At 35.4% G+C, this 8,095-nt stretch overlaps 1 long non-coding RNA gene across 2 annotated transcripts; it reads right to left on the bottom strand.

The window, feature by feature from the left end:
- Nucleotides 1–3,299: 3,299 nt before the first annotated feature.
- On the bottom strand, nucleotides 3,300–7,831 carry LOC148881051 (uncharacterized). 2 transcript variants are annotated; one of them, XR_016104736.1, is made up of 4 exons: nucleotides 7,574–7,831; nucleotides 7,413–7,476; nucleotides 7,156–7,261; nucleotides 3,300–3,707 (listed from the first exon to the last, which is right to left on the bottom strand). It is a non-coding gene; the product is annotated as an uncharacterized LOC148881051 (long non-coding RNA). The 2 variants fall into 2 exon arrangements; XR_016104735.1 differs by having other exon boundaries at nucleotides 7,156–7,476.
- Nucleotides 7,832–8,095: the final 264 nt, after the last annotated feature.

Genomic DNA, 8,095 nt, shown 5'->3' with positions numbered 1-8,095 from the left:
AAATCTTGAACTGCAAAATTCATCTATCAACGATGGTCGGTGGTGTGACCGGGTCCTTGATGATAATCACAATGAGCATTCTTTTCACAATTTATAGGCTTGGGCTCCTATGGAGGCCTCATTGTAATCAATTGCAAAAATCCACCTTGAACTAAAGCAAGGAGCAATTGAGAATGAAGACATGGTAGAAGAGAGAATTTTCTTCTTTCCTTTTGAGGAGACTAATGAGTGATTGGGGTTATAGGAGGTAGACGATATTTTGTGCTTGTGCAGTGATGGATAATATGTTTGCTTAGGGGTGGTCCAACTAGTTTGAAAAGATTTGGGATAAACTGCAATTTTGTAATTTTTTGGATAATGGGCTTGAGGTACCTGAGAGTCAAAAGCAAATATGGCTTGCACTTCATTCTCCTCTTGATGCTTAGGTGAATGTTTCCCAAGCAATAGTGTATTTTTAAGAACCATCACCAAATTTATTCAACCCTGTTTAAGAGCCTTTTCGATTCTAACAACTCCCTTCATGACATCACTAAAATCCTTCAAAGGTTGTGCAATTAACAACGTATGAAATGGATCCTTTAACGTCTAGATAAACAACCGCACCATCTCTTCCTTTGGCATCGGGTGTCATAATCTAGTTGCCATTTCACGCCACCAATATGCATAATCCAAGAAACCTTTTCCTGACTTTTGAGTCATAGACTCGGAATCTAGTCGATCAGGTGCCAACTCCATGTTGTAAGAAAATTGGTCTAAGAATGCCTTTGAAACACTTTTCACAGTGCTTTTCTTTTCATCCCCTAGATTTGCAAACCAAGTCCTAACACTCCCTGTAAGACTCTTCTAAAACATTTGAATGAGTAACTTCTTGTTTGAGCCATATTGAAACATATCACTGTTGAAAGTCTTCAGATGGGTTTATGGACATCTCTTCCCGTAATATTTTTCAAGGTCCGATATCTTGAACTTAGTAGGAAATTCTGCATCAGGGTATAAACATAACTCTTTGAAATCTATAACTCCCAAGTTCTAAACTTCTTTTAACCCCTTCAACTCATCTTTCATCTGCTCTAATTCAACCTTAAAGGAATCTTGGAGTGGTGATTGTACGACAGTCATATTCAAATTCTCTTCTCCTGAGCATGTAGTAGTGAGTTGAGTATGGTTGAATTCTCAAAGTTATGGGCAGGAAATGTCTTTGACTGATGAGCCTATTTGGTTCCCGTAGTAAAGACAAAGGGTGGTGACCAGTATGTTGTTCCTGGAATAGGTACAGGGTTTTGGGATGAGGAGGGTCCTAAGGTATAGGATACCGGAGGTAAGGCTGCAACTTGGGTCGGGTTGGCCCGAACCCAACCCTAACCCAACTCGAAAAACTCGGGTTGGGTTGATGCTTGGGTTAGGGTTGAAATTTATGAACCCAACTTGGGCAACCCGAACCCGACTCTATAGTACATATCATATATAAATATATGTTGTATATATGATATCATACATGGATTTGTTTATATGCACGATAGTTGTATAGCCCCTACTATATACTATATTTTTTTTCTTTTAAGATAATCACTTCACTTAATCCTAATTGGAAATACCAAAACCTTAATAACATTTTTTATGTTTTTTTTTTAATATTTTATTCTTTATCTCCTTTTTGTTGTTTGCCACTCATAGCTTAATGCCCATAAAATTCTATTATAAGGTATAACTCATAATAAACTATAATCATTTCAAAAACTTTTTTTTTTAATTTTGTACTTAAAGAACCAATAAAAACATCAACAAACAAATACTGATAAAACATAGGATTAATATATATAGTGAAAGTTGAGTTAAGATATGAGATTAAGAAGTTCTACGAGATTTTAAGGGATGGGAAGAAGGATGGGTTGGGCCCAACCCGAAGTTGACTTGGGTTGGGTTAGAGTTGGATGAATTTAGTTAGGGTTGGGTAGGTTAGGTTGAAGGTTGAATTGGGTTAGGATTAGGGTTGGGGGTTTAGAACTTAGGGTTGGAATAGGATTGGCCTCAACCAGACCTAACCCAGCCTGACTTGTAGCCCTAGTAGGAGGGAAAGATGGTTAGGTTCCCATTGTGGGAGTAGATTGAACGTTTAGGATTTCTCAACTTCCAATCTGGCCAACTTAATAGACATCTCATTCAATCTTTCTTGGAGATGGAGGTAGTCACTATAAGGGACATGAGTCAGCACTATTGTCTTTATGTTTGGTGGGACCGCCACTTGAAAGATGCAATTAGTCTTAGGAGGAACTTCAAACATGGTAAAGAATTTGGGCTGAACCACAACGTTTTCTGAATTCTGCATCTTCAAGAATAACCTCATTTGAAAAAGGACATCAATTAGATCACTGTGCACCATTGTCTCATATTTTGCTTATTCTTCTATGTCCTACCTTGAGCACCTTTCATTTCTTTCTCTTTTTTTTTTTTAATTAATTAATTTTTTCTTCTTTTTTGTCTATTTTTGTTTGTACTTTTCTATTTTCCTTTTTTTTTGTATTTTTCTTGGGTTTACTTTCTTATTTTACCTTTGCATACATCTTCTTCTTTTCCTCTTTTTTTCTTCTTTTTATTTTTTTTGATGACCTAATTTTTTATCATTTTATTTTATTTTTTTGTTTTTTGTTTGGTATCACATTTATTACATTTCCCAAAACTTTGGTTAATTAAAAAAAAAACTCAAAGAAATTTGGATCATCCTCATCCTTTTTTCTTTTCTTTTAATTTATTATTTTTATTATTTATCTTACTTATTATTATTGTTTTTTAAGGCCTTATAATAATTTTACTCATTTTCTCTTTTTTTTTTATCTTTTCCTTCCTTTTTTTTGTATTGTCTTTTTTCCTTCTTTTGGATTTTGGGTTTCTCTTCTTTTCTTTGCATTTTCTTTGGATTCTGGATTTTTCCCCTTTTTTGTATTTTGTTTTTTTTTGGATTTTGGATTTTTCTTTCTTCTCTTTAGAATTTTGGGTTTTTTAATTTTTATCATTTTACATTTTATCCTTTGTTGTCTTTTTTCTCTTTATCTCTTTTTTTTTTATTTTTTTTTTATTTGTAGCCAATCACACATGTGGTGATTGACTCCTAGAATCTCAGCCAAGAAGTATGAGTTTAGGGGGTAACACCTAGATCCCATGGTTGCAAAAACCACAGGTCTTCAAACCTCCATCCATGAAATGGCCTTACCGGGTTCTAAGCCCATATGGCCCCAAGTATGCTTACTCCTGAAATAGGTTCCTAAACGCATAAAAGATGATATACAACATGAACAAGCTCATGCATCAATGTAAAACAAATTGTGCAATTAGTCACAACAAACCTTATTTAAAGAGTCAAAGAAGCACAAAAACTATTTGTTTATGGAGCATCCAAGAAGATAAGAGAGATTATCACAGCTATATAAAATCATATTGAATCATTCAACCACAAAACCCATAATCAATGACAGAACTGAACCCTCTGTGAACTCCTTGTCAATCAATGGAGGAGATAGCAAGTTCGTATTAACTAGCAAATTTGGCCTCTCTTCCTCTCTAGGTTGATTTCAAAAGGCTTAGCCCAAACCATTTTGGCTCATTGTGATTCTATCCTCGAAATTGGTGCTGAATCGGTGGATATTGAATTTGTGACCAAGAGCTTGATCCTTTCCCATTTAGATCATGTAAGACCATGGTACTGCCACCACCTGTTAAAACTTCAGCTTGAAATTGGGTTAAACCTAAACAAATGGCTAAGTCCACAACTAAGAGGATGATTCAAGCAAAATACAAACCATGCAAATTCTTAATGCCCTAGTTTTTATTTAAAAACCAGAACAGAATATTAAAACCAAAAGACAAGTAAAGGATTCCATTAAATTCATATTATTCAATTTCACATAATGTTACCAATACCTGCTGACTTCAACCTAGAAACTTGGCCACACAGATGATTGCTCAACACGTGCAAATACAGAGTATTGCTATTGTTTGCCATGGATTCAATCTTATTGAAGTAAAGTAAATCATCAGAATGGTTCCTTTAACATTTAGGCCATGCCAATGCAGGGTATTGACACTACCTGCTATGCAATCAACTTGAATCTAGAATCTAGAATATAGAATATTTTCCATCAAAATTCAGAGATGCACAATACTAGCCATCACCACTTTGTTTGGCATTCAAATTGAAAATTCACTACATATGCATCAATTAAGAACAAAAGCACTGCACAAGTATAATACCACCACTGTATTATGAATCCATTTAGAAGGCTGCTTAAACTGATCAGAAGACATAAAAAAGAACTTCAAAATTTGAATTACATGTATGGTATCAGTGCCACCCACTAAACATTCACTTGAAAAATGATCAGACCAACATGGAATATTGAGTTAGAAGCTGCAGAGTGATACAAAACTCAGATTGTGCAAGTGTATGAGATTGATACTCATTCATTGGAATCCAGATCCTAGAAGATAATTTACAACAAAGCAACATTAATATGGAAACCAATAGAGCTATTCAACCAGTATTGAAACCACTCAAAATAGTGCTGATACTTATCTAGAGTTCAATCTAAGCCCAACAAACCGATACCATGACTATGTGATGGTTATCAACTTGAAACCAAAGCCTCAATAGAAAACTTGCTACCCATTACATGATCTTGAAAACCAAAGTGAGGCTGAATCTGGAGGTGATATCTTGATCAAGGCAATGATGAGAGTGGAAGCTCAAATATAAAATTGTTGTCACAAGCATGGAATTGAAACAGAAGTACGTCCCTTAAGCAAAGGAGGCTTCAAGTGGAGCTGCACCACCAAAATGAAGACAAGGGTAGACAAGGCTTTGTAAAAATAGAATTTAAGTTTGTTGTCGAAATTCATATCAAACATGGGTTTGTTGACATATACAGATAGGACAACCCTGAAACCATGACCTGCAACTAATCACCATGAACAAAAGTAGTTAGAATGCAATTGCCAATGTTCTCTCTTCCCACTCTTTTCTTGTTTCTACCCTTCTGTTTCCCGTTAAATTAGTTTTTATTGCCTCTATGATATCCTATATTTTGTTACCTTTTTTTTTTTTTTTTTTTTATCTTGAACTACTACCTCAACGTGCTTAGGAACTAAATCAAGGCATGATTCTCTCATTCCTTTTTATTGACTTTGATTTGATTTTTTTTTCTTCTTTGTATTATCATAATTTTTTCCTTTTTGCCTTTTCTTTCTTTATTTAGCATTTATTTTTTCTTTTCTTTTTTTTCTCTTTCTTTGGTTTTTGATTTTTTAATTTTAATATTTTCTTTATTTTTTTAATTATATATATATTTTTATTTATGCCTAACCTTCCTAGCCCTTTTATCTCATTTTTTAATGATTTTTTTAATTTTTTAATTTTTATATATCTTATCCAATTGTTCTATTTCTATTTTAGTTTATTACACTCTTGAATTTTATCTATTTTTTATTTTTATTTTTATTTTAGGTTATTATTTTATGTGGACCCCACAAGAGGCATGCAAGCAAGCAAAGATGAGGTGGCTGACACCCTAGCTAACAAGGCTGACCTGTGGGGTGTGATGCATGAGGTTGGAGTGTGACACCTAGATCCATGGCTGAGGTCACCAATTTGCAAACCTCCACCCATACGAACTTCTCAGGTTGATGACTGACTGAGAGCTTTCCACCGGCCTCATCGGGTCCCTAGTAGGACCCTCTCCTAATAGGACAAGAGGATTCTAAATCTAATGCAAGATGATGTGTGTAAAATGTGAATAGACAGATGAGCAATAATAGAAATAAAGCAGTAGATAATTATGGAATACATCAGAAATAAAGCAATTATTAATATAACTAAAAGAAATAACATAAAAGCATGCATATATTCAAGAAGTTATAATAAAGCCAAACAGCCCCACGTGGACCCCACCTATGGTCCAAAAAATACCCAGTGGAGTCTCGAGTCTGTGAGCATTGGAAAATGACTCACTTGGGGCTGAAATGGATCTTCCTTTTTTTAGTCGGGACTTAATATTCAAAGAAACATAAAAAAGAGAAGAACAATGAGGCAAATTCACATCTGTATGCATAATCAGCAGCATTATCATGGACAAAAGGTAACAAACCAATACTTAATCGACTGATCTTGCTGGTTCAACATAACTTCATCACCAGCGCAGTCAATTCCTGGCCAGATGCCGGTTGCAGCAAGTATACAAATAAACTTAAGAAAATAAAATGAAGAAAGAGACTAATGAGGGAGAGCTTATGCAATATGTCTGGCCTGAGAAAAAATCGACGAACAGAGGAAAATTACGTCTGCTGTAATCTCTGATGGTTGGCAGTCAAAGAGAGGAGATCATCGGGGGATTTGCAACTGGGATATTTGTGAAGGCAAGAGCCGGCGTTCGAATGTTATATAAACTCTGCTCTGATGGGATGAAGATGACCGAACACAGAGAGGTTGACCGAACACAGAATGTTATCTAAACTCTGCTTCTCGGGTATCGCCCTTTCTCCTTGGCCGATGAACGAGAACGAAAAACGGGAGGACTGCCGCTACTAGTTCTCTATTCTCGTCAAGAAAACGAACAATGACTGAAACAAACAAAAAAAATAAAATAAAAGGGAAAATGGTGAAATAGTAGGGAATCGGGAAGGAAGGGGGAGAGAGAAGGAGATAGGAGAAGAGAGAAGTAGAAGAGAGAGTAGATCACCGTTGAGCGGTGATCTCCTAACATTCGAATAGGGTGGGTGAGACCAAGAGGAAAGCGAGATTGGGAAGAAACGAAAAAAAAAAGAATGAAAAACGGAGTAGGAGAGAGAGGGAGAAAAGGGAGAAAAGAGCCAAAGATAAAGGGGTGCCGCCGATGCTGTTCGGATGCAGCTAGCGAAGAAGATGAACAGGGTCTTTCTCTTTGAATTCGGCCCCTGCAATGGTGGAATGAGGAGGAGAAAAAGAAGGATGAAAAACACGAGAGAGAGAGATGGCTAGCTAATATACCTTTTCTCAAATTGTTTTGTATATGCCGAAAAATTGTATGCTCTAGATTTTTTCACCAACCATAAATTAAGACTTTCCCTTCCAATAAATAAATAAATAAATAAATTAAGAACATGCAGGGCTAAATAAAAACATAAACTTACCAGGTAACGTCGTAGGTAATGTATGAAGCCAAGGAGTTTGATTCGTCCTACCCTACCAATAGTCGTTGAACTATGCTCTATCACCAACCCCAAATTAATGCATTCCCTTCCAATAATTAAATAAATAATATTTCATATTATAATTGTCCAACAACGAGGTAAATGGCTAGCTAATATTAAACTGGATTTTTTTTTTGTTTTTGTTAAAAAAAATCGAGAACATGCAAGACTAATTAATAATAAACACATGAACTTACCAAGTAATGCCTGAAGCCAATAGACTTATTCGTCTTATCCAACAAATAGTGGTTGAAATGTATCCTAACATTGCTAATGGCGCTTGATTAGTTAGTGTTAAACAACCACCAATATATAGTAGAACAGTAAAAAAACAAAACTAAATAGAAAGTAAACTTACCGAGTAATGGTTGAAGCCAAAGCCGATGGTTCAGAGTCGTCCTTTCCAACCAATAGTCTTGAACTGAGATTTACTGTCTCACCAACATGAACATGTGAGAGAAAATAAGGTGTTTTTAAAAAAAAAAAAAAAAAAAACAAAACCAAACTTGTTTGATTCCTGTGGGCATTGACGGTGCCGGTCCTCTGACTGCCATTAAACTCAAACCAGAGGAACACTTTGCAGTTCATTAAACTCACTGCCAAATGCCAAAAAACAGCAAATAATTTTTTGCACTTATGCTATACTCAAACGAATGTTTGGGGGAAATAACAAAGGGCAAAGAGGGAATGTTCAAAGAAACCACCCTGTGAGGGGCGTGCCGCGTGTGTTAAAAAGGGACAATCCAGTAAATATAAAATGAGGATGTCTTGACCATTTCCATCATTTTATTATTTTAAGAGGGTAAAATTGGATATTTGAAATCAGGGTGTGTTGGACGATTCATCCATTTTCATTTTTATAAATGCGTAAGATTTATGG

This window comes from Nelumbo lutea, chromosome 1 (genome assembly GCF_056320005.1).
Source record: "Nelumbo lutea isolate HS-2025 chromosome 1, American lotus-T2T, whole genome shotgun sequence".
NCBI classification, from domain to species: domain Eukaryota; kingdom Viridiplantae; phylum Streptophyta; class Magnoliopsida; order Proteales; family Nelumbonaceae; genus Nelumbo; species Nelumbo lutea.
This window is presented reverse-complemented; position numbering and strand designations above follow the sequence as displayed.